The 27293-nt window shown below is 48.1% G+C and overlaps 1 protein-coding gene across 3 annotated transcripts in view; it reads right to left on the bottom strand.

Moving 5' to 3' along the window:
• The window catches only part of PKNOX2 (PBX/knotted 1 homeobox 2), a 456445-nt gene extending 429653 nt beyond the window's left edge, over positions 1-26792 (bottom strand). For 2 of the 3 annotated variants that reach the window (XM_082200515.1, XM_082200522.1), the window contains exon 1: positions 26677-26792. The gene's annotated coding sequence lies outside the window, so the exon portion shown is untranslated. Of the gene's footprint in view, positions 1-8394; positions 8523-26676 lie in introns of those variants that run through there. The other variant, XM_082200517.1, reaches the window with a different exon arrangement.
• Between the last annotated feature and the right edge of the window lie 501 nt (positions 26793-27293).

Genomic DNA, 27293 nt, shown 5'->3' with positions numbered 1-27293 from the left:
ATGGGTAGGCAAACTAAGGCCTGGGGGCCGGATGCGGCCCAATCGCCTTCTCAATCTGGCCCGTGGACAGTCCGGGAATCAGTGTGTTTTTACATGAGTAGAATGTGTGCTTTTATTTAAAATGCATCTCTGGGTTATTTATGGGGCATAGGAATTCATTCATATATTTTTTTCAGAATATAGTCTGTCCCCCCGCCAAGGTCTGAGGGACAGTGGACCGGCCCCCTGCTGAAAACGTTTGCTGACCCCTGAGTTAGACGAAAGAATGAGAGGAGCAACGGATATCATTTTTAGCATCGTACAGCCAGCCATTTTGCTGCACACACCTTTCTCTATCTGCCATCCAAGCGGGCAAGCAGCGCTGTAAGAGTTCAGAGGCTTGTTCCAATGCCAAGAAAACACTCAAGGAGCGTCCAAAGCTGGTAAGAAATGTGACCTAGGGAATAGTTCCAAGGACCATGTAGAGAGGCGTGGGGAAGGGGCACATTAGGATGCCAGGGCAGAGGTCTCTCATCTCTGCTGAAAGCAGAGTAAACAAAAGTAAACAAGAAGCATGAGACCCTGGGATGAGTGCAGATGACTTTCAGCTTGGATCCTCTAGCCCTGAGATGGCCAAACTTGGCCCTCCAGCTGTTTTGGGACTACAACTCCCATCATCCCTAGCTAACAGGACCAGTGATCAGGGGTGATGGGAATTGTAGTCCCAAAACAGCTGGAGGGCCAAGTTTAGCCATCACTGCTCTAGCCGCTCGCTGGGACCACAGCTGATTTCCAGCACCCCTCCACATCCACCACCACTCCCACTACCAAAACATGTATCACGTCATTTTGAATGTCTGCCACCTTTTCCAACAGAAGTGCAAATTAGCGATCCCTATATAGATGTGCGCGTGCAGACACAGAGAGATATGCCTATATTTAAACTGGCAGCTGAACGCGATTCTCCCATGTATGGAACACACCTGCTTCTGGAGTAGAGACAGAAGCAGCATTGGATCTGCAATGGACATTCTTTCTGCTAGGCAGGTTCCACGCTGGAAACCAGACACAGAAAAAGAAAAGGAAATTTCAGAGGCTGCGAGACAATTTAAAGAGGTGAAAGCACAAACCACCAAGGTGGGACTGGTAGACAAATGAGGGCTGAGGAAAATACCTGGGAAAGTAAAAATAGTCAAAGACAAAAATGGAATTTCATGTGAAATGATATGGGAGGACCTGACTGATAAAGATGGGAAATGATTTGGGAGGCTTTGACTGTGTTAGAGAAGAAACAAGAAGGGAGGGCAAAGGGTTTAAGACGCTGCCCTATGTGGTGGCATTGTAAAATTGTCAAAAAGGCCTGGGAAAAGACATATAAAGATTTGAAGAAAATGTGGGAAATGATTGTTGTTTTAAAAAATTGAAGTTATGATACTGAGATGTAAAGGACTTGATGGATTGTTTGAACGAAAGACTCTGTTCCGATATGCGAGACTGGATGCCAGGCCAAGACCAGCCAGTCCTCATGGAAGGAAGAAGCCTCGACCAAAGAAGATAAAGAAGACGATTGGCAAAATAAATGACTGAACTATGCAGGACATACTATTACAAAAAAGGACAATTGCTCAATGCATATTTCTTAAGATTTGTGTACAGACTTTTACATTAGTATAACTTCTAAAAGTCACTTGTAATAAGATGAAGGTTTTAAAATTGGATTGTTATGTATATAAGGTTTTATGGACGTGCATAAACAAGTATATTATAATGGAACCAAGAGGGGGAGTGGAGGGAAGTCAACCAAAAACATTATGGTTTAATCTGTTTATGATATTTTCCCTTTTTTCGGTTGTTGTTGTCTGTTTTGTTATTTTTGGAAAATCAATAAATTGTTATCGAAAAGGAAAAGGAAAAGAAAAGCAGGTATAAACAAGAAGAAGATCTGCAGAAAGGACATGGAAAAGACTTAAGAGCCTCGGACATAAGATCACCAGGTTGATGGACTAGATGGAATGGACAAGAAGGACTGACAAAACCCGAGACCAGGAAGAAGAGACGTTGGATGAAGACTGGAAGAAAGTTTTTAAAAAATTATTTTGAGAATTAGTGTAAAATTAACGAGTATTAGGAAAAATGTTGGGATGAAACTATTTGGCTTTAGTAGAAATGATATAAGGAGTCATGTACAAATAAGTATTAAGTTTTAAGGTTTTTTTATGGTAAGATAAGGTTAAAATAAATTAAGGTAAATTGAATGACAGAATATAGTGAAAGATGGAAAGGATTTGCTGAGTTAATTAATAGGTTAGACCGTTAAGATAAATTATATAACAAAAATTGAGAAAGATGGAAAGAATTTGCTGAAACAATTAATTAAATTAGAATACAAAAAGGGAGGTGTGAGGAGGTCGATGAAACAAGTAAATGAAAGATAAAGATATGGAACATTGGATGTGTGTTTTAATGTTATTGTTGTTGTTTTTTGCTGTATTGTTGTGTTGTTTTTTATGCTTTTTCTTTTATGTATTGTAATGTATGACTTGTCAAATTTTTTGTTGTTTTCTTTTCTTCTTTTTTCTGTAATTCTTAAACTTCTAATAAATATCATTTTTTTAAAAAAGGAGGAAAAAAAGAAAAAAGACCCAGGAAGGAAATGGTTAGTGCAATGGAAACAGTTAAACACTGGTTGAAGAAAGGGGCAGAAAGCCATTAGCAGTGACCATGGACAGCCTTGGTACAGTGGTACCTTGGTTTTCAAACTTAATTCATTCTGGGAGTCCGTTCGACTCCCGAAACTGTTCAGAAACCAAGGCGAAGCCTCCAATTGGCTGCAGGAGCTTCCTGCACTCAATCGGAAGCCGCACCGGATGTTTGGCTTCCAAAAAATGTTCACAAACTGGAACACTGACTTCCAGGTTTGCAGCGTTCAGGAGCTGATTTGTTCGGGAGCCAAGCCGTTTGACTACCAAGGTACCACTGTGTTCAGTTATGTCCTAGAAGGGCGACACCTTGAACAGCACAGAGCAGGGGAGCCAGAAGGGGTGGAAGTATGGAAAGAGGGCAGTTATTTATTCTAGATCGTCTTCTGTGTGGCTGGCATGTGACAGGTCTCCTGTTGAATCAGAGTGAAGGTTGCCATCTACTGGATCCCTAGAGCCATTTCCAACTAGCCCAATGACTTTCTGTTCCAGGCACCTCCCCAAACCAGCCTGGGATTTACTGGATAAACGAACGCCACTACCTCTCCTTCCAGCACAACAGTGTTCAACCTCGGAAAAGAGGGGTCCCTTATTTCTATACACCTTCATAATCAGATTCCCATGGAGTTCTGGGACCAGGGGGACAGGGGGAAAGTGTCTCCGGGACTTCCTATGGTTCCCAGTTCCAAAAGGGGGCCCAGGAAGTTACCCCAACTTTGCAGAACCTCTTTCACTTTATGCAGTTCATTGTATCTAAGGAACCACTCTCCAACTTGGAGGGTTTGGCTGAAACACACACACAATAACGAAGAAGTTTGGTCTGCATTATTTCCATATGAGCAGCCTCAGACCCTCAGCCTTAGGCAGCCAAGAGGATATATATTTTCAGGACCCACCCTAGTCCTGTGACAGTAATTTCCGTTAAATTGTTTTTAATATTGAATTTTAAATTGCTGTAACCCACCCTGGAACCTTATGGTGAAAGGTAAACAAGAAATTAAATCAATAATATTTCACGCTATTGTCTTTATTTCCAAGCAAGATCAGTGTGAGGGCAATTCTATATAAGGCGGCGAAGAGCCTAAATCTGCTTCTTTATCTTTTAAAATATACTCACACAGAAAACCAGTTCCGGGTAACGCTCTTTCAAAAACAGTTTTTCATTTTTCAGATACCAGCAACCTAAACACAGGTGGCCAACCAGCAGCCAGGGAGCAGAATGTGGCCCCCAACCTCATTTTGCGCAGCCCCCAACACCTCATGAAGCTTTGCTCCAAGGAGGCTGCGCACGTGGTTCTCTCCTTTTCCATATTATCTTCACAACAACCCAGAGAGGGAGGTGAAGCTGAGAGATGTTGACCGGCCCGAGGTCACTCAATGATCTTCTTGGCTGAGTAAGATTGCAAACCCTGATCTCCTAGATCCTAGCCCAAGACTGTAAGAACTAAACCGCACTGGTTGTTCTGCTCTGCGTGCGTATGGCATAGAGCACTAACATCAGAAAGGAATTGCATTCTTGCTGTCCTAGGACTACATCTTAATCCATTTGCTCGGACCACGATCTGTGGTCCTCCAGAAGTTGTTGGACACCAACTGCCATTGGCCCCAGCCAGCAGGGCCAACTGTCAGGGTTAATGGAAGCAACATCTTGAGGACCACAGATTCTACATTGTTGACTCAGATGATTATAGGACTTGCCTCAATGACTTCTTATGGATGTTTCCGGCCCAATTCACTGACTCTCACACTTTTCACAAGGGATGTTTCACACAACACTTTCATCTGCATGATTAAAAGAACTATTTTAATCATGAGAGCCAGTGTGGTATAGTGGTTAAGAGTGGTAGACTCGTAATCTGGTGAACCGGGTTCGCGTGTCCGCTCCTCCACATGCAGCTGCTGGGTGACCTTGGGCCAGTCACACTTCTCTGAAGTCTCTCAGCCTCATTCACCTCACAGAGTGTTTTGTTGTGGGGGAGGAATAGAAAGGTGATTGTTAGCCGCTTTGAGACTCCTTAGAGCAGTGATAAAGCAGGATATCAAATCCAAACTCTTCTTCTTCTATTTGGGTACACACCTGGCAAAGGTTTCTCCCAAATTCACAGATCACACAGGATTTGAAAAACATGCATTCTGCAAGTATACAGAACCAAGCAAATCCTGAACACAATGTGGACCACTCCTCCTGCTGGGCCTGCCCAACTACAGTATCTTCACAGTGCTCTCTACAACATTCACAATGTCATTTAATTAACGCAGATGGAGCCCAGAGAGAAAAGAAATCCTGATAACACTTTATTGAGCAAAACTGAACAAAACCAGCATATAATAAGAAAGCAACAGGTGATTATGGCTTTCCTAAGTCTGGCTTTGCACATAGCAAGGAGACATCCAAAGAAACATACAGAGGAAAACTCCCCTCAAACAGTCAATCAGAACGCGAGTTACCTCTGCAAAGATCATGCTATGCAACCTCTCCACCCCTTATTTTACCAGCCGAATGATCCCTGCTGTTGTACTTCCAAAACTATGAGCAAAATGGACAAACAGAACAAGAATCTTCGTTCTCCTGTACTTCCTAACCAGCCATTCCCTCTGTTCGCACACAAGTTATACTTCAGCAGACAATCTTGGCAGCGTTCCTCAGATAGGCAGCCTCCAACCTGCTACATGCATTGGCAAGAGTGCAAGGAAAATAAGCGAACGGGGCCCAATCGCTTGCTGGATGCAGACGAAGATTAAAGAGATGACATTTTTTCGAGCACATAGCGGTATCCTTTCCCCGCTGACATTTAATATGACCAGCTTTGAGAGCTGGGCCCAACTTTCCGTTGTATGAGTAATAACAGAAGACAGCTGCTGTCTCCTCCTGCACATGATAGTCCTGGAGCCGAGGCTTCTTGCAATAGATCACATTTTGATTTGAGCCGCGTCGCCTCCTGACATCTGCACTGCAACAGACCATTATTCTGCAGCTATTGGGAAATTCCACAGCAGCAGCAGATGGAGAAAAAAAATAACAACCATACGCTTTGCAGGGTCCAGCACATCACTCCTTGAAACTCTGCCCATCACACTTTAACATTAAATATTTAATCCGGCGAGATGTCCGGATCTTAATGTTAATCCATTTCTTCCACCTTGCCATAGTCAAAAATTCAGCTTGCTGCATAAGTCATGGTCTTAGCACTTACGGAAGGGTAAAAAGGATGCTTTTACTGGCTGAGGAGGAAGTTTGCTTTCTTACATGCAGAAGTAGCTTCTGGCAGCTATCATATCATTAATAATGGAGGTACTGAGACACAGAGCTTGACAGCCAGGAAGCAGAAGCCTCTCCCTTGCCTTCCCCTCTGCATTCATCAAGCAACTCCTTTCTCTTCCTTCAAAGTCTGGCGAGCAGGGAAATATAATTTTCCCAGGGTACCCGAGCTCTTAGCATGGATGTTGAGGTGCCCTGGCAAAAATTAGTCAGGGCAGTGGAATGTTTGCGAGTGTTGGACCGCGCAGATTGGCCCATTGGGGGTGGGACACATTGCCCCCACCACCAGCTTTCAGACAGCTTTCCTTTGCCTGCCTTCCTACCAGTATACCTGAAGGAGCGTCTCCACCCCCATCATTCTGCCCAGATACTGAGGTCCAGCTCCGAGGGCCTTCTGGCAGTTCCCTCGCTGCAAGAAGCCAAGTTGCAGGGAACCACGCAGAGGGCCTTCTCGGTAGTGGCACCCGCCCTGTGGAACGCCATCCCGCCAGATGTCAAAGAGAAAAACAACTACCCGACTTTTAGAAGACATCTGAAGGCAGCCCTGTTTAGGGAAGCTTTTAATGTTTAATAGACTATTGTATTTTAATATTCTGTTGGAAGCTTCCCAGAGTGGCTGGGGAAACCCAGCCAGATGGACGGGATATAAATAATAAATTATTATTATATTATTATTATTATTATTGTTATTAAGTTGTGGGTGAACATATCAGACGACACTGCAATTCTTCAAACAGCTCTTGTTTATTCACAGGGCAGAACAGAACTGAACTAAAGGGTTCAGCCAGCCTGCTTATATAGAGCTCCAGTACAACGCAACTGTAACAACTTTCTGTAACTATCCAATCACTGAATGTCACTTTCAATCCCTTATTTGCATATGTGGACCTGAGTGAAAACTATCTACAGTATCCCCCTGCTGGCCCAGGGTGAGAACTTCAGTACATAACAATTATTATTACTTGCGGCTGATCAAAGAGGTGGCACTGCCTGCCAGCTTCCAGCTCCTCAGCCCCAGTTAAGGATGGAGGAGAAATTCAATTCAGTCTGCATCTTAAGGCAAATTGCACCTAAGTTGCACTTTGTGAAACAATACAAGAACCAAAACACAGCCCACCTTCAAAATTCGTGGCTCTCTGAATTTTGCAATGCACTTCTCCAGCCCAGCAACATTTACACACAGACAAGCCTAAACTTGGGTAAAGTGTTTGTGAAAATACACGTATTAGCAAAACAACATACAAAAAATTGCATCACATCCGGGGAAACTGCTTCGCAGAAACACATATATTAGGCAAAAGTGCAGGCGAATGTTGCGTATTAGGAGAAATTAGTACTAAAAGGATGGCGAAGTATCATGGGGAGGTTTTTTTAATTTAAAAAAATGGCAAGCTGATGTAGTAATAAGGAGAACCAAACTAAAGAATGGAAAAATGAAAAACCGAGAGAAACCAAAATGGACAGATTTTTATTGTTGTTAGCCGCCCTGAGCCCGGCTTCAGCTGGGGAGGGCGGGATATATATAAAATTTATTATTATTATTATTATTATTATTATTATTATTATTATTATTATTATTATCCCTCCTTTGTTCTTGCAGAACTCAGCAAAGAGGAAAGTGGTAGAATCATAGAATGGAGACGAAACAGTCACTGGTCCTGGCTTCACCTGCTATTGGTTTCTTTGCCTTCAGACTTAGACTCTCCACCATGCTATGACTTTCATCGGTTGACAGGGGTCCAAGCCACACTGTGTCTTGGCTGAAACTACCTCACAGGAGTGTTGTGCAGATAACATGGGGAGCTATGTATGGCTGCTTGACCTCCTTGGGAAAGAGGTGAGATATAAATGCAATAATAGGCAGGTGACAAAAATACATGTGCCGGGGACACCGCAGACCCTGCTACACATGCGATTTCATTGGGAATTCAATGGGCCCAAACTGGGCTGGGAGAAAGTGAAGTTATTCTCAAGGGTTTTCTTTCTTTCTTTCTTTCGTTCTTTCTTTCTTTCTTTTTCAAATGATTAGGCTCTGCAGAATGAATTCACTTCATATTGACCCAAGGGATGTTTGCGCATTACTGGTTAATTCTCTCTTTCTAGCAAAGGAGGAAGTCAATGGGCTGTATCCAATGAGAGTCATATGCTACAGCAGACCCCACTCAAATTAATAGACAGAGCTAACTTACCCCCATTCATTTCAATGGGTCTACTCTGAGTAGGTTGGTTGGATGCAATCCAGCATGCCCTAACTTTCTCTTGCCTTGCTAACTTCCCAACTTCTAGAGTGGAAATGAATCACAGATTAGCCATTTAAGACGAACTGCCTTAGAGAACTGGGCCACTTGCATCCCACATCACCAAAGGAAGTTGGTACGGGACCAGGTTTAATCTGCAGCCTGAGCTAATTCTCAGACTATGCAAACTAGGTACTGCCTTTATTTGCATAAAAACTACATGAATGTTTTCCAACCGCCACGTCGACATCTTTCCTGGGCATTGGCATTCCCAGTAGATAGTATCCCTGCTTTGAAAGTCTCTCTCCTCAAACACACACTGTCCCAAGGCTCTTTCCTGAACAACAGTGTTAAGCGAGAGGTAACAAATAGCTGCAAATTTTGCTAAGAAGAGAATCAGATCTCTATAGTATTGGGAGCTGCCATCTCCTTAAGTAGCTGTATGAATGGACAAATCGCTTTAGAAGTGGTTTCGTTCCTTCCCCGGATGTCAGGGGTTCAGGAGCAGAGGCGAGGGCAAGGGAGGAAACAGAGAGCGAGGGGGAGGAGTCCGAAGGAAAGATGAGCAATGACGACGACCCGAGATCTCCGAGTCTTTCCAGTGAATCGGAAGATTCACAGAAAGGAGCGCCAGTGACCAGAGCAAGGGGGGAGCTTAGGGGGACACCCCAGGAAGAAGGGACAAAAGGGGGTTCAGAGAGCAGCAGTTGGAAATCAGGGCCAACGTCCTCAACAGAGCGCAGTGGGGAGGAAGGGCGCCAGGCATCGGGAGCCGGCGGCTCGCCGCAGGGGGGAGGGCATGAGTCAGGAGTGGCCACACCTCCATCGGGGAGCGAAGAAACGGTCAAGCGGAAAGTGGAAGGTTGGGCGCGCGTGCCAAGTTCAAATGCACAGGAAGGCGGCACAGTAAGCAGCCCGGAAAGGGAGCCAGGTCCTAAAGCCCGCCGCAAGGAGACAGAAGGGTCCGGGGGGTCAGCGTCAGAAGAGTCCCGGAAGGAAGAGACCACGGGGGGCAGAGGGACCCAGAGAAGAACGGTCAGGCGGAAAAGGTGGAGTAAGGCTAGGGTATTAAGTTGGTGTACAGGAGGCGGGGACTTAGACGGAGCTTCGCCAGTCTAGCTTATAAGACGTAGGGCTGCACGCTGCAGCTTGGAATTGGAAACTGTAACTCAATAAAGACTTTTATAAAGTGAACGCTGGCTAGCGTGATCCTCTGTGAGCTGGGATCTGGAAGCAGCCCTGACACCCACCTTTAATATTTCATTTATTCATTTCAGATATTTATATATCACTGCAAAGTCAGAATTTCCAAGCAGTGTACATAAACAAAAAATGTTTTAGAAAAAACACATACAGGAAATAAGAACAATTAAAAAATACTCCGTAAGAACAGCAAAACTGCCTTAAAATGTCTGCTGGAATAAGGAAGCTCTTTGTCATGAGTCTGTAGGTCAGAAAGGAGGGTGCTTGTCTAATCTCAGTTGGGAGGGAATTCCACAGCCTTGGGCTCACAAGACTGTAAATGTGTCTCCTGGTCAGCCATGCAGCTGTGCCCTGGGAGACGATCAACAGAGACTCCCCCAAAGATCTTAGCGATCAGGTAGAGGTACAAGGGATCAGGCAGCCCTTAAGATACCGTGGACCCAAGTTGTTAAGGGCCTTGTAAAATTAACACCAAAACCTTGATCATGGCCTGGTAACATGTGAGCAACCAGTGTGAGCTTTTAAGCACCAATGTTATGCGCTGGCAGAGTCCAGTCACAGCATTTTGGACCAGCTTTCACATTATTACCTCCCAAGACATACAGCAGGGAGGTTTGCGTGCTTCCAGAATTGCTCAACTTTTAATAGTACTTACTTTTTCAGAACAAACTGAAGTGCCCAAACCCCGATGATGCAACTGCGAAGAGGCACCAATTCATGCCAAGTGTTTGCCTTTTGCACCTCACTCCTGTTGCTGGATCTTGGGGTCCAACAAAACACAAGGCAGATCCCACACACCTGAATTGTGCCCTACCATGGTATAGACAGGAGAGTTGAGCAGAGCTGGGACCCAGAATATCCATAAGGTGGCAACACTAAAAGCAGTGCGCCATTTGTTTGTTATTGGATTAAAAACAAAACAAAAACGCCAATCTCGCTTTTTGGAAATAAAATGTGTCCCTTGACAAGGGGTGTCATTGATGCAGGAATTTATCACGTAACCAATTTTTAAAAAGGCAATCTGTTAATTCTATAGGCCTATGCCATCAGCCTCAGGGAAGAAGAACCTTAACACAAGTCACAAAAGCAAGCACAGGTATTTTCTTTTGAGAGAGAGAGAGAGAGAGAGAGAGAGAGAGAGAGAGAGAGAGAGAGAGAGAGATCGCCATGCCAAGGGTGTCGTGTGTCGTCTTAAAGACCAACAGATTTATTGCTGCATAAGCTTTGATGGACATCTTCCATCAGCTGCATACCATAAAGAGATTCTTAAAGTTGGCTGTAACTTTTAAAGACAACCACAAAGGAAACAAAACCTGCCTTGGGTGCATCAATAAAACTATTTTTGAGGCTACCTCGACTAAAAAGGCCAGAAAGGAATCAGAATGAATACAAGGGTGCTTTCAACACTTTGGAGCGTCTTCACTCTACAATGCTACAACAAATTTTAGGTATCAGCTTCTTCTTTTTCTGGCGGCACTCAACAGTACTCAGTACCATCAGCTTTCTGCCCCCTGCCCAAATCTTGTGACGACCCTCGTGGTCTCTTCCAATTCTATGATTCAACTATTGCCTCCCCCATTCCATGCTCCCAGTTCCTAAGAAAAGGTTGTTTAGGAGGCAAGGCAAGCATCAATGATTTTATCCACTTGTGCTTCCCAGCCACACAACAGGACAAGGCTTAGGAGCAGCGGCGTAGCGTGAGTTCTCAGCACCCGGGGCAACGCAAGTAATTTGCGCCCCCTAACCCGGGGCAAGGCAAGTAATTTGCGCCCCCCCTAACCCGCGAGTTGCCGCTGGCGCTGCCACCCAAACGACGCCGCTTGCCCGGAGGTGGAGGGGGGCAGAGAGGCGAGGAAAATGCAACGGCCCAGCAGCTGCAGCAGCACCGGCGGAGGCGGGGCTGTGAAGAGGGGCTGCCTGGCGCGTCCTCCGCGGCGAGCGCTGAGAGCCGCTGCCTGCCGGGCGCCTTCAGCCCGGACGCGCGCACAGCTCGGCGGTTCCGCGAGACATGCGGCTCCGCTACAGCCTGCGCCCGAGGCTCTTCGGCGACTCCGGAGGCAGTGAGCGCGCCCCCCAGATGTTGCGCCCGGTGCGGCCGGCACCCCTGGCACCCCCCACGCTATGCCACTGCTTAGGAGGCACCCACAGCGTAGGCGCTTGGCTGTCGCGCATGCACACCACTTTTCCACTCTTTGGCCAGTGGCAGTGGCGGTGGGTGGGCCATGGAAGGAGGGGAAAACAATAAGTCTGGGGTACGGAGGGGGAGGGAGATGAAGCCTCTGCAAGCCTGCGCATGTGCGGTCAGGCAGCGGCACAGGCACAGTGCAGCCCAGCTGCTATGAGCGGACAGGACAGGATGGGTGGGTGGCTGGCTGGCTGCCTGGCCAGCCCATTGGGTGGCAGACATTTGGGGGGGGTTTCCCATGACACCCCCCCCCGTGAAAAGGGCAGTGGCAGTAGCAGGTGGATTGCTATGAACCTGGTGAGTACTGACACCTTTTTTCCAAGAAAAAAAGGCACTGGGTATCAGTAAGATGTGAGTGAGAGTGATGGAGCTGTTAGTGTTTTGGGCTAGGACCTAGGAGATAAAGTTTCAAATCCCAACTCAGCCATTAAGTTCACTAGCTGACTTGAGCCAGGCACCATTTCTCAGCCTAACCTACCTCACAGCGTTGTTGAGAAGATGGAATGGGATGGCGGAGGGGGGTGCGCACTTCAACTGGAGCAGTTTGGAGGGGAAGTAGGGTACAAATGCCATAACAATGTCAGAACTCTTTCCCGCTAAAGCATTACTGCACAAGATTGTAATGCAGAACTTTCTCTTCTGCCAATCAGGCCTGGAGCTATGCCAGGGTCACGACCAGGGGCTCAGGATCCCAGCAACAGGACCCACTAGCATTGAAGCTGGTCTCAGGTCTTCCATATGGGGCAGCTGGCTGTGTAAACCTCCATTTCAAAATTTCCGAGATGTTTTCCAATGAAACCATGTTAGGAATATAAGAAGAGACTTTTGAACCATCAATGGCCCAGCTAGTCCAGTATCCCGTTCTCCCAGGAGCTAACCAGATGTCTATGGAAAGTTGGAAGCCTGGAAAAGAGGAATCATAGAATCATAGAGTTGGAAGAGACCACAAGGGCCATCGAGTCCAACCCCCCTGCCAAGCAGGAAACACCATCAGAGCACTCCTGACATATGGTTGTCAAGCCTCTGCTTAAAGACCTCCAAAGAAGGAGACTCCACCACACTCCTTGGCAGCAAATTCCACTGTCGAACAGCTCTTACTGTCAGGAAGTTCTTCCTAATGTTTAGGTGGAATCTTCTTTCTTGTAGTTTGGATCCATTGCTCCGTGTCCGCTTCTCTGGAGCAGCAGAAAACAACCTTTCTCCCTCCTCTATGTGACTCTAGGAGACTGAGAGGAGATATGATGGACGCCTTCAAATATCTAAAGGGCTGTCACATGGAAGATGGAGCAAGCTTGTTTACTCCTGCTATGGAAGATTCAAGTTACAAGACAGGAGATTCCGCCTAAACATCATGAAGAACTTTCTGTTGGTAAGAGCTGTCAGATAGTAGAATGGACTTCCTCGAGAGGTTGTGGACTCTCCTTTGGAGGTATTTAATCCATCTGTCATGGATGCTTTAGTTGAGATTCCTGCATTTGAACTAGATGACACTTGGAGTCCCTTCCAATTCTCCAGTTCTTTGATTCTATGATAGCACCTAAGTGCAACAATAGTTGTGGTTCCCAGCAACTGATATTTAGGGACATATAGCCTATGACAGTGGAGGCAGAGCATAGACATTGCTCTAGGGCACGGTGAGAAAAGGGCAGATCCCAGTCCCGCTTGGAGCGCTGCTGGCAGGAAAGCTTAAAGAGGCCCAGCCAGAAGGTGTGTTGTGCCCAGTTTATAGGGACGCAGGTGGAGCTGTGGTCTAAACTTCTGAGCCTCTTGGGCTTGCCGGTCAGAAGGTTGGCAGTTCGAATCCCCACGATGAAGTGGGCTCCCGTTGCTCTGTCCCAGCTCCTGTCAACCTAGCAGTTCGAAAGCACGCCATTACAAGTAGATAAATAGGTACCACTGCGGCAGGAAGGTAAACAGCATTTCCGTGCCCTCTGGTTTCCGTCACAGTGTCCCGTTGCGCCAGAACCGGTTTAGTCCTGCTGGCCACATGACCCAGAAAGTTGTCTGTGGACGAACGCTGGCTCCCTCGGCCTGAAAGCGAGATGAGCGCTGCAACCCCATAGTCGCCTTTGCCTGGACTTAACCGTCCAGGGATCCTTTAACTTTTTTTTTTTTTACCTTTTGTGCCCAGTTATTGATGCAAGGAACACAAAGACCCATCCTTGTCATTTCCCCCTTTCTTCCCCCAAAAGAAACAAAGGGAGAAAGCCCCACTTTCCCACCCCACATTTGAAACCCAAACTGACTCTCCTGACCCTCGTTGGAGCCAGCTGCCTTCATCCACATTCCAGCCAAAAATAATAACAGAAGAGCCCAGTTTGGAGGAGAGTTAATCTAATCTTCATTGCTTCAGTTTTAAAATATCCTGCTTGGTTTTGGGTTTCTTGTTACATGGAGGGATATGTTTTTAGTGAGATAGGTCTTAGCGTAAAGGTCCTTCGTGGAAGCTTCGTGTAACCAGATACCAAGGAAAGCCAGCTCTGTTGCAGTCCAAACAACACACACACACACACACACACACACACACACAGAGAGAGAGAGAGAGAGAGAGAGAGAGAGAGAGAGAGAGAGAGAGAGATCGGCATCTCCACAAGGCAACCCTTTGCAAGCAAGTTCTGCTGAAGCCGAATTCCCGACAGCCGTAATTATGTTAATGCCTCTGCAAAAACTATTTATAAATTGTGCTTCATTGTAGAAACCTGCAAAACGTGTCAGCAGCAGCTCCCTGATTCTTCCCACCCTCAAAAAAAGTTTACTTCTGATTTGAGAGAGAGAGATACCTGCATAATTACATTTCTTTCTCTCTCTCTTTTTAAAAAGAAGACAACCCCTCACTCATACATTTTAAGGCGTCAAGCCAATATTTTCTAGCTTCTGCTACTATTCTGCTATCAAGGAGACTGAAAATTTTACCCCTTAGGAGAAAAGAGTTTAGGATACATTTCAGGGATGTGACATGAAATTTGCACACCTGTGCAGGCACATAGGAGGATGTTCAGTTTGCATTCTCAGGTGAATTGAACCAAATCACACTTCCTGGACAGATCACAGCCAGATCATAATGGAATTATCCTTCAGTTTTCACACTTTTCCTGAATTTCTGCAATGCAACTTTCAGTTCAAAGAGTCCCAAAATGCCTATTTTAGGTTAAAAGCGTGAAAAGACAGACTCTCACCCTCTTATATACCTAGCGATTACCACGCTCTGCAGGAGAGGACCTCTAGATCTCATCCTATCATTAGGTATTTTTGGTTAGAGCGTGGTGCTGATAATGCCAAGGTTGCAGGTTCGATCCCTGTATGGGACAGCTGCATATTCCTACACTGAAGGGGGTTGGACTAGATAATCCTCAAGGTCCCTCCCAACTTTATGATTCTAAGTCTTCCTTGTGTGTTGCTACTGGGATCCAATTCTCTCCTGCCATATAGAGCCAAGGGCTATGCAGAAGAGCTCTTGTCTCTCCTTTATCCTGCTGTTCCTGAACAGCAGAAACATGTGCAGGACAAAATAAATAAATTTTACAGAAATCTTCCATGTACCTGTATTCCTCAGTGAATGCAGTGGTGTCATCAGGGCAGGACTTGAGGGCAGAGGTCAAGGGTCCCATTCAGAAGAATGAAGCTGGGCTGACTTACTACACTTGAAATGATACACATTACAGTCCAAAGAAGGGACCACTGAGCCCTAAAGTCTAAACTTACAGTCGTACCTTGGATCCCGAACGCCCTGGAACTCGGATGTTTTGGCTCTCGGACGCCGCAAACCCGGGAGTGATTGTTCCGGTTTGTGAACATTCTTTTAGAACCCAAACATCCTACGGAGCTTCCACAGCTTCTGATTGGCTGCAGGAGCTTCCTGCAGCCAATCGGAAGCCGTGATTTGGTTTTCGAACATTTTGGAAGTCAAACGGAATTCCGGAATAGATTCTGTTCGACTTCCAAGGCATGACTGTACTTTACTGCACCACTGAGAAAATTGGGGGCAGAGGAGAGAGGCTCAGCAATTGCTTACACAGGGCCCCCTCCAGGAAAGACTTTTACCACCAAGTCATCAAGGGCGATTTCATCGATGGGCCTAAGACAGCCTTAGAATGAGAAAAGGTCACTTATCCAATGTTGCAGCTCAAAGACCTTCTCCTGCAAACAGCTTGCTCTAGGCAGCCATTGTTTATTCCATTGTTTATTCCAGGGTTGGAGATGATGGGAGCTGTGGTGTCCAGAAACATGCATGCCCTCCAAGTATCCCTATTTTCCAGGGACAGTCCCAGAATTACGAAAAATTACAATTTGATCCAGGAATATCCCTATTTCCACCACCAGTGCCACCAGTGCCCAGCTTGGAGAGCAGGATGAGCTGGTATCAGCAATGGCAGAGGCCTCCCATTGCTTCTCCATGGCCACTGCCGCTGGCCTCCTCATTTGAGCAGCTTGTCCATGGAGGCGCAGGTCAGTTCTGTGTCCAGGGCAGCTGTTTACCAACTCCATCTGGTACCCAGGCTGAGACCCTACCTGCCCGCAGACTGTCTCACTAGAGTAGTGCATGTTCTAGTTATCCTCCTGCTTGGACTACTGCAATGTTCTCTATGTGGAGCTACCTTTGAAGGTGACTTAGAAACTACAACCAATCCAGAATGCGGCAGCTAGACTGGTGACTGGGAGTGGCTGCCGAGACCATATAACACCGCTCCTGAAAGACCTACATTGGCTCCCAGTACGTTTCCGAGCACAATTCAAAGTGTTGGTGCTGACCTTTAAAGCCCTAAACGGTCTTGGTCCTGTATACCTGAAGGAGCATCTCCACCCCCATCGTTCTGCCCAGACGCTGAGGTCCAGCTCTGAGGGCCTTCTGGCAGTTTCCTCCCTGCGAGAAATGAGGTTACAGGGAACCAGGCAGAGGGCCTCCTCGGTAGTGGTGCCCACCCTGTGGAATGCCCTCCCATCAGATACCAAGGAAATAAACAAGTATCTGACTTTTAGAAGGTATCTGAAGGCAGCCCTGTTTATGGAAGCTTTTAATGTTTAACAGACTATTGTATTTTAATATTTTGTTGGAAGCTGCCCAGAGTGGCTGGGTAAACCCAGCCAGATGGACGGGATATAAATAATATATTATGTTGTTGTTGTTGTTGTTGTTGTTGTTGTTGTTGTTGTTGTTGTGGCTGCCAGAGAACAGGCAAGGAGGAGAGACTACTGCTGCCTCTGAAGCCTAGCCTCACATTTTGTGTCAGCTCTGAGGTGTAGACAGGGGCAGACCCTCCATGGTCAGAAAGAAAGAGGGAGTCTTGATTTATTTTAAAACAATGCTTTGTGTGTCCATGTCTAATTTTGCCCCTTTCTAAAATTTATTAAATGGCGTGTGTTTGTGTTTTTTGTAAACCTGCCAAAGAATAATAAAAAAAAAAGGATTGAGGGGTTTTCTCAGGACATTGGAAGGCATGTGTGCTGCGGCTCATTGATGTAGTGGCGGTAAAAATGCTCTGCTAGGGAGGGCAAAAATGGAGAGTTGAGGGAGATTAGTGTGGAGGTAGTGAGAAATGTCCCTATTTCCATCTGAGGAATGTTGGAGGGTACGCAACTCAAGGGCCACAGGTTTCCCACTTCAGCTTACTCACACTGCCGAAGTTGAACCAACAGGAGAAAAAGGTTTCCTTGTTACTGTCTTGCTTTGGGCTGTAAACAATGTACAGTGGTACCTCGGGTTAAGTACTTAATTCGTTCCGGAGGTCCCTTCTTAACCTGAAACTGTTCTTAACCTGGAGCACCACTTTAGCTAATGGGGCCTCCCACTGCCGGAGTACGATTTCTGTTCTCACCGTGAAGCAAAGTTCTTAACCCGAGGTACTATTTCTGGGTTAGTGGAATCTGTAACCTGAAGCATATGTAACCCGAGGTACCACTGTACCTATGAAGCCAGCAGAGCTTTCTTCTGAGTGTAGGATCCACCTGGGAATCTAAACCCTTTAAGTTCAGGTTCCAACAGATCAACAACTTCCACAGTTTCACTTTTGTGTCCCCTCCTCTTAAATATATCAGGCATCTTGTTCTTGAACACAAACTTTGGATGCATCAAGAAGCAAAGTGCCAAGTCTCTTTGCAGCACTGATGCAACTGTGTTCCTTACGAATCGAGCCTAGAATCAGAAGTCTGCAAACCTTTTATTTGTGAATAAAAAACAAACAAACACTATTCATTCTTACATACTCGTTGCAAACCCATTCCTCTCTCTGCACAGAAGAGGAACCCTGAAATTAATGAACCTCAGTTGGCTCTAGTAAGTCTACTCTGAGCAGGGCAAGCACTGGACACAACGGAAAGTTTGCAGACGTACAAACAGGGAAAAACAAATAACGCATGTGTATATAAGACAGGGCATAGCCCAATGAAAATGGAGCAACCTCGGTGGGCACAGACTGTCAGCAGCTGGGAAATGAAAACTGGAGAGGGGAGGAATGGAATATCCTGGAAAGGGCATGGCTGGCTAGCTGGCACGCTGAAGAGGAGCATTCCACATTGCTACATTTTTTTGCAGCACCTATTTGTATTAAGCCTCGGGAGCAGTATCCTGCACGGGGACAGCCAGGCACACAGGAAAGTGGCATCCTGGTTGGCATGAACGAGTGTGTGATGCAGAGAAGACAGGAGTGCTGTTGCAAGAGGGGCACAGAGGACGATGCTATGGTATAAATGAGAAGAGAGGAGAGCAGGCTGCAGAACACAAAGAGGTGGGGAAAACACTTGAAAATGCATACATCTCAACCTGGCATAAGTAATGTGAGGCTTCTGGTTTAAAAAATAAAAATAGATAAAATTAAAAACAAACAAGTATGAAACCTATGCTTCTCATCCCCCTCTAGTGGCTATTTCCTATAGAGTAGCTAAGAAGATTATACTGGCAGCTGCAGTTATAAGTGGACCACTGTTTCTGCTCCAGGTATGTTCACAGTACCACTTAATCTGCACCCAGTTTTTGAAGGCACATTCACACACCACCAGCAACAAACCACAGAGAGACTGCATTTTCTTTTCTTTTTTCATCCTTTACAAAGTTGTTGTGGTACTTCACCAGATCTTAACCTCTTACAATGTTTGTAAGAATGGATTCCAAATATCATTGAATTTGTCCACGGCAAGTCTGCGTTTATATGCAAGTTGTTCATATGTTGCAAGTTTGTATAAGTCTTCAATCCAATCAGAGAAGGGAGCCACGTTTTTATTTTCCAGTTCATCAGTATCAGTCTTTCTGCTGTGGTCAGGGCATGGAGAATCCACTCATACTGTCCTTTTGTAAGGTTCCATGTGCCTGTATTTTCTTGACAAATGTTGCTGCTTGATGCATTTTTCCTCAAAACGGCTTCAATCAGACTATTGTATTTAATAGACTATTGTATTTTAATATTCTGTTGGAAGCCGTCTAGAGTGGCTGGGGAAACCCAGCCAGATGGGTGGGGTATAAATATATCATCATCATCATCATCATCATCAGACTAGAAAACTGGAGCGGTTATGTGAGCATACCCTAAGAGCCACGGCATTTTATGTATTCGTCTTGTTCATTCATCTCTCATTTATTTATTGCATTTGTGTTCTACCTTTTCATCCAAGGAACTTGAGATGGCACCCATGGTTCTCCTCCTTTTATCCTCACAACAACCCTCTGAAGTAGGTCAGGCTGAGAGGCAGTGGTTGACCCGGGGTCACCCAATGAGCTTCTTGGCCAAGTGGGGAATTTGACCCCTAATCTCCTAGGTCCTAGCTAGTCCCACGCCCTAATCACAGTGCCACATCTGCATGCATGTGCAGTTGGCAACTTCAGGAAGAGGCGGGGCAGTTGGGGTTGCAGGGGTGGGGAAGCCAAAAAGGTCATGTGCGTTGGGTGAAGACAGTCTTGCCCCCTCTCTAATGTAAACATCATGCAAACGCATCTCCAAAAGCACTGGAGACGGGTAATTGCGGGGCTGTGTTTTAAGCCACTAATGTGAACATCCCCTTAGATTACATGTGAGGTCTGTGTAGAATGCTACCCTTGAATTTCATGGCCCTTCAGCTCCATATGCATGGTCAGCGCTTTTCGTTTCGAGATACAACACAGGTAAAAGCTTCACACGTGTGATGTAGGCTCTTTAGCACGAACCAGGATACAGGACCTATCCAGATGTGGGGGGGCATCAAGATGCTGGACCACAGTTCATAAATCTTCTGGACATGCTGCCTGAAGATCATGGGAGTTGTAGTCTAACAACATCCATAAGGCCACCAATTCCCAGCCTGGGCTCTAGTCTAGCTGTTCTTAAGAGAGGAACAACTGCTTTGTTGAGCTGTCTGTAAACACAGCTCTAGGTTCTGCACAGAAAAAGGTGTGCAGAATTAATTGAGGGGCCGGAGAGACTCACCTATGAGGAAAGATGATGAACATTGGGGGATTTTGAGTTGAGGAGAAAGCAGATTCAACAAGGATGATATATCTAGAAATATGCACGGTGTAGAGAAAGCAGGTAGAAGTGAATCCAGTGAATCTGAATGATAAATTTTAGGACAGACAAAAGGGAGCATTTCTTCACACAGCATAGATCGAAATGTGGGATTTGGCCCCACGAGATCCACCGAGAGATGGCCACCAATTTGGGAAGATTTAAAAGGGGGATTAGCTTTAGCATCTAATGACTTCGTCTAGCAATGGCTACCAGACATCATGGCTGCGTATTGCCACCAGCACCAGTGGTGACATGCTTCTGAATGCCAGTGTCTGAGGTACAGCATCAGGAGTGGACTACTGTACCCACAGACACCTGCATGGTCACTGCAGGGGACAGGCTGTTGGACTGGACAAGTCTCAGATCAGATTCAGCAGGACTTTTCCTACATTCATCTTTCCTTCATCTTCGACCTTGAATAGCACCCACTTCTCCCCAAGGTGCAACTGAGCTCATTTTCATTCCAGGCCATTAAATTCCAGAGGCTCATTAAAAGGAAGCCAGGAGCAGGCAGAAACGCTATGGGATCTGCATGGGTTGGGCTATGTGAGCCACAAGAAGCCTCTCCACTGCCCCATAAGTTCAGGGATGCAGGCCATGGTGCCTTGTGGCTGGGATCTACCTCCACGGCCTGTGGAAACTGGCTGCTAGGAATCACAAATGCAGAGAGAGCACTCTTGCACTCAGCTCCCGCTGGTTGCACTAGTTTCCTAGTGGCATCTGGCTGCCCACAGTGGGAAAGGGACATTGCACTAACTGGGCCTTTGGCCTCATGCAGCAGAGCTCTTCCTACGTCAGGCTTAAGTCTTGTTAAGGTGGCTACAGACAGCAAAAGGCATGGGGCAGCAATGGGGCAGGGAGGGAGCAGAGTTCAGCTTATGTTGCTGAACCTTATACATCCCTCAAACAGTGGTCTACATTTCCATGTAAGAGGTCCCAGATTCAATTCTTCACATCTTCAGTGGAAAGGATCAGTGGCATCAAGGTATCTCCCCAAGACCTTTGAAGAGCTGCTCCCAGTCAGCTGCACAAAACGCTGGGCTGGGTGGACCAATACTCTTCGCTCAGAACAAGATAGTGCCACGAGCTTCGTATCAGAGATCAATAAAGGAGCAAGAGTGTGTTGGTGCTAGCTCATTGGCTCAAGGCTGTAGATCTGTTTTTGGCAGTGGCCCAGATGAAAGGATACACCAGAGGGTCTGATTTCTACTTGGGATATTTATTTCTTTTTCCTGTTAAAAACTTCTAAAAATATGAAGGCTAATTTAAAGTTGAAATGGATGAAGCCAGACACTTCAGACTTACGAAGCCCAGCACTCAAGGACTCCGTGCAACCTTATTTTGTAGCTCTACTTTATAATCTGATACTGAATTCTATGTTGGTTGGTTTCACTCACTTTACTCTCTCTCTCACACACACACACACCTTCCACCTTCCAAAATAACTCTACAATCAGGCTAAGTTATGTCAGTCACAAACTACTCCTATTACAGTTTATTCTGATTGCAACTATGAAGTGGGGTTGGTTTGTCATAGTTAACATTTTTGGCAGGAGCTGAGTTGTGGGTGGTGGAGGGGGGGAGAGGCGGAGCTAGGAGTAGGGATGACACAAACAGATTTCAACATGCTGCAAGGAAGTGATTGCAAGTCTCTCCCCTGCTGTTGATGTACATGCGTAAGAGACACAAATACTGTGCTTGTAATGAGGTTAATATAAATGTACAGCAAACAAAGGAAGGTGTAGCTACAGCTGCTTTTCACCCTCCTTGCAGTTTTCACTCCTCCAAAGATGCATTCTATCCAAACAAGATCTGAGTCCTCTGACATCTGTTTTGTAGACTCTCTCTTGTCCACAGTGTCTCCCTTAACCCTATAACTCTGCTCCATCTGCATCATCCACACACCAACCCTTTCCTTCACTTGATCTACCCTCCACTCTGGTCTGCAATGAAACTGACCAGTTTCGCTGGTGTGGAAGTCATTCCTGCTGTAGATGGATTGAAATGGAATGGAGAACATTTCAATCCATCTACAATAAGCATTCCATTTTTACCACTAAAGTATAGGTCATTCTAGCTTAAGAAGGCCGCTACCCAAAAGCTCTTTCCCATCCACATGTTTCCCTCCATGTTAGTTTCCATTGGTCTTTCGTTCCCCAAATGAGTTGAGGGAATTAGGGAGAATGGTCAGCAGTTCATTTCCATGGGGAACATGTGGCGCATTGTTTAGAGCAGGAGGGGGGAACCTTTGGACCTCCAGATGTTGGTGGCTCATCAGCTATAGTAAAGCAAGTTAAATGGCTAGGGCAGATGAGAGATGCAGTTCACCAACATCTGGAGGGCCAAAGAATCCCCACATCTGAGTTAGAGTGTAGGACCAGGGATAAAATCCCCACTTGACCATGAAGCTCCCTGTGTGACCTTGGGCCAACTCTCAGCCCAACATACCTCACAGGGTTGTTCGTGAGGACGATATAGGGAGAGAGGGAGACAAGAACGCCATCTTGTGTTCCTTGGAGGAAAGTTAGCATATAAATGCAATAACCAACAAGGTTGAGAAATATCCAGGTCCTAACCACATTTCTGGAATTGAGGTCTACCCACCCACCCTCAGGTAATTCTGGGGGTTGCTGTATGCATGGATAGTGCTGGGTAAATACAGATAACAGGCAGGGCTGTATCTTCAGGCTCTCACAACCTAACCAGCCTTCAAAATACAAGGAGTTTTCCTCCATAGGGCTTGTTTGAAGACCAAGGCACAACTGCCAGCAAGAGTGTGCCACTGTGCTGTAGCGGTTGAAGAGCCAGACTAAGCAGCAGCAAGATCCAGATTCAGATCCCAGCCGAGCTGTAAGAAATCAACTGTGTGACCTTGGGCCAGTCACTGTCCCTGGCCTAACCTGCTTTGCAGGGCTGCTGTGAAGCTCAAGGGGTGAGGACCTCAATGTGTAAGTCTAAGGTTAAAGAAATTACAGCTATTTGGAAGGCAGGAAAAGAACTATCCTAGATAAGGAAAGACAGGAGAGGAGGAGGAGAATGATCTGAAAGGGAGATTTTAATCAGTATGTTCCAGTCACTATACTTGGGCTTCTCTGGAAAGAAGCACCCCATGTGTAACACTGATTATATCCCAAGGTGAAGACCAGGAAACTCAGCTTAGTTTAAAATCACCTTTATGCACAATTGGTTTAGCCTTGACGTTCCCCACCATACTCCCCTTCTCCTTAAGTCAATTTCAAATCCTTTAAGCTAACTCAGTCTTCCCCAACATGGTGCCCTCCAGCTGTTTTGTGCTACAACTGGAAGAGACCAGGTGAGTGAAGGCTGGAAGAGGAGTCCAGCCAAAGAGAGAAAGTGGGAGCTCTGGTGTTGGGTGTTTCCCCCCCTTTTTCTTTTAAGTTATTATTGAAAGCCAATCTGGCAGGTCTTCTGCTCTGCCCCACTGGGGGATAAACATGGTGCAATACACTCCTTTTATTTCATCACCAGCTTTGCTGCAAGTGTTTTTGTCCAATCTTTTTTGCTCCTGAACTCGGGAGGCAACTGGGTTTGGGAGTTCATCATAGGCGGCTCTCGGACCCTTTTGGAGGTGGGGGCAGACAGGGGTCTTTTGGTGGGGGATGACATACAGGCAAAAACACCCGCAGGCAGCCAGAGAAATAAGCTGGGAATAGAGGGGGGGCAGACAGAGAAAGGAAGAATGAACGGCGCCAGCCCAACAAGCCCCCATCGGGACCACAGATCCCAAGAAACGGAGAGATGTTCTCTAAGGAAAGGAAGAGGAGCTGTTAACCGGAAAGGTTAGTACGCTGGAGCCTCTTGGAAGTTTACTAAATCGTGCCTCAAACAAACAAACAAAGTGATTTCTTTAGGTCACCACGCACCAATGAGATTTCATAACTTATTGCTATTTCTCCGGGATCTCGGTGTGCATGACCTATTGTCTTGGGAGGGGGGCGGCGTGGAAGAGAGAGACAGGAGAGAGAATCGAAGACATAACAAACGCCGAGCGAGGCAAACACGCCGAGGGTGAGAGACGCACAACTCAGAAAACGACAACACAGATTTCCAAGCCGGCCTCCGCCTTCCTGTTCCCTCTCCAGCGAGTCATAGGGAGGGAGAAGATAAACTGGGACCAGAGCTCTCTCCGAAGACCCTCTCCAGATGGGGATGATCACAAAAAATATTATATATACATATATATATACACTGTATATAACTACATATATAATTGCATTTTTATCATCGGCTCGGCATGATCACAACAACAACAATAATAAATTATATTGCTTTTTTAAAATAATAATATCACAGTGCTACTAGTTTTATTTATTTAAAATTTTTATTAACAACTTCCTGCGAAACCAACTCGCCTAGAGCCCAAACGTGGGAGCGAAATAATGTCTAACGCAGCAGCAGCAGCGCGATCCAACCCACGTTTACCCAGAAGTAAGTCCCACCTAGTTCAAAGGTGTTTATTGCTAAGAAGCGCTGCCCTGGGTGCGGGAAATAGAGAGCCACCAATTTCCTGGGTTTTATTCGGAGGGGGAGGGGGAAAATGAGACTTAAAAACAGCTTCGCGACGTTTAAAGAAACAGATGGATGCTAGGAAGGGATTTCTCCTTCGTTTGAGAAAACGGCCTCGAAACTCTGCCAAGTCGGCGAGCGCCCCGGCGAAGCGTCCGCGCCCCCATCACCCCCGCCCCGGTTGCCCAGTTCAACGAGGCTCCTCGTTCCCACCGGCAGCGCGGACCGGATCGCAGCCTCGCGCAAGAGATCCGCTCGCCAACCAACTCCCTAGCCGACAGGGAGATCTTTTTGTTGCTCAGGCGGAACAGCCCGGGAGCGCGATTCTCCCTGCTCTCCGGCGAGCGCCTGGCCGGAGTTTCTTCCCCGGGAGACGGGCGCCGCCCGAGGAGGCGAGAGAGACCCTGCCCAAGCCGGGCTCTGCTCCCCCGGCCCCACTCGCGTCCCCGGGCGCCTGCCGTCGCGCAAGGCTCGGGCGGGGAGGGAGCCAGCGAGCGAGCGCAGCCTGTTCTCTCCCCCCGCGGCGACAGCGACGCGCGCCCCTTTGTCTCTTCGGCAGACGGAGCGAGCCAGCAAGAAAGGAGAGCCGGAGAAAGTCTGCCTGGACGAGCCGCACCAGCCCGGCCTCGGTCACCGGGGCCCCCGCCCAGGTTGGCGGGGGTGGTCGCCGCCTCTGCCTCGGGCGCCCCTCCAGCAGAGCGCCGCCGCCGTCCCCCGCCTCCTCCCCACCTGCTCCCTCGCCAGCCAGCCAGCCAGCCGCGCGCCCTAGCCGGAGAGCCCCGGCCGTCCCCGTCGCGCAATCGGCTGGATCTCCCTTCAGCAGGCCGTGCTCACAACTCGGCCCAGGGACCCCCCCCAGCAGCAGATCTCCGGCCCAGCTGAAGAATCCGGCAACAAGCCCCCTCCTCCCCAATCGCTCCGCCGAAATACGCTCCAAAAAACCCCCCAGATAGGCCGCCGGCCGCCAAGTCTCGTGGCGCCCTGAGCGAGGGTCTCTCCCCAACACCGCCACCTCGAACTGCGCTCTCCCGGCTACCCGAGCGAACCAGCGGCAGCTTCCCGGGCGCTCTTCCCGACTCTGCCTCCGAAGAAGAAGAAACAGCCCCCGCCGAGGTGCATCCCAAAAGTTGGACGACGACGCGTCTCGGAAGCAGCCCGCCTCCGCCACTGCCGGCACTCGGAGCCGTCCAAAGCGCTACCGGCGAGGCTTCCCTAACCTTCTCCTGCACCGCTCGCGGCTCAAAAGTACGAAAAGGGGGGTGTCATTCTTTCCCCGCGCCCCAAGCCTATCACCTTCAAAGCCCCCACAAATTAGTCTCCCGCCATCGAACCCCGCACAGCCTCCAGGAGTCGGGTCTCTATCTCCTCGACCCCTCTTCTCTCCTTTTCCCGACCCGTCCCCTCTCAACTTTGCGGTTCCGCCAGCCAAAAGGCAGCCCCGCAAACCTTCCGCATCTCGCGCCTCTCCTCACCCCTTCCTATCTCCGCCCCCTAGAACCCCAAGCCAGTCTCTCCCCCACCCCACCCCTTGGAGGATCCCCTTTGCGCCTCCGAACCCAGTTCTTGCGCCTTCGACAGCTTCGGGAGGTCTCTGGGCGCCTGCCTCTCCCCAAACACCCCACCGCCGCTCCACGGAGCCTCGCACCTGCAGAGGAACCCAGAAAGACGCCCGCCCGCCCGTCTCCAAACACATCCTCACGGAGTCCTTTCCACCTCTGCCCTCCTCGACGGCGCCGTCCCCTCCAAACCCGCTTTGTCCCCCCACGCAAGTCGTCCTCCCTCCGTCCGTTATCACCCCCCCCCCGGCCGGCTGCTCGGTTGTCCTGCCCGTCAAAAGGCTCAGAGCTCAGCCAAAGTCCCTGGCTCGGGAGAAGGAGGAGGGAGGAAAAGAGAAACCGGGGGGCGTCTCCCCGACGGCGCTGCACGGAAAGCCCCCGCGTGCCCCCTTTCCCTCCCCTGCTCGCAAGCCTGGCTCGTGGCCGGTGCCTGCTGCCCAGCCAGCTGCAAGCACAGCAGCGGGAGCAGCTGCTGCTGCTGCTGCGAGCGCAGAGCCCGCTTTGCCCGCCCCTGCGAGTCTGCGACGCGCCGCGACTCGGCTCCCTGAATGACAGCTTACCTGCATGCCAATCTTCATCAGACTGACACCGGCCTGACAGCGCAGCCTATACTCACTGCCTGGCCCTGCCGCGCGTCAGCCCGGCCCCGCCCTCGACGGGCACACCTCCTCCTGCCGCCCGCGCACCGCCCCCAGCCCGGCCCCGAGCGCTGGTGCTCGACAGGCGAAGCGCGCACCCGCGCTCCCAGCCGGCTTGTCTCCCCCTAGCGGACTCGCTCGCCTTTCAAGCGGCCGCCTCCGCTGCTAAGAGGGAGATCTTTTCCCGGAGCTTTTTGCCTGCTGGCGTCTAGAGATGCTCTCCCAGGGGGTCCCAAAACAGGGCGTCTCTATCTCTCTACTTTGAGGGAAGGAAGGGGCCCAATCCGGCAGGTGCGGAAGGAAGTCCTTGGTAGTTCTTCTTGCTCCAGTTCTGGAGGAATGTTGCGGCTTACAGAGTTGCCAACTTATCGGTTTCTGCGCTCTAAACTGCACAGCACTGCCTGCCGTGATTCCGGCGGATTCCTGCCTGTTGTGGTTTCTGAAAAGGGCACACAGGACTAGGAGAGACTGGATTTTAAGGCTGGCTGGTTGCCCCCACCCCGCCTGTATTTTTACCGGAGAGTGAGTGCCAAGGCTGC

This window comes from Podarcis vaucheri (genome assembly GCF_965113315.1).
Source record: "Podarcis vaucheri genome assembly, chromosome: 15".
NCBI classification, from domain to species: domain Eukaryota; kingdom Metazoa; phylum Chordata; class Lepidosauria; order Squamata; family Lacertidae; genus Podarcis; species Podarcis vaucheri.
Note: the sequence above shows the minus strand (reverse complement) of the source record. Positions and strands in the feature narration are given on the sequence as shown.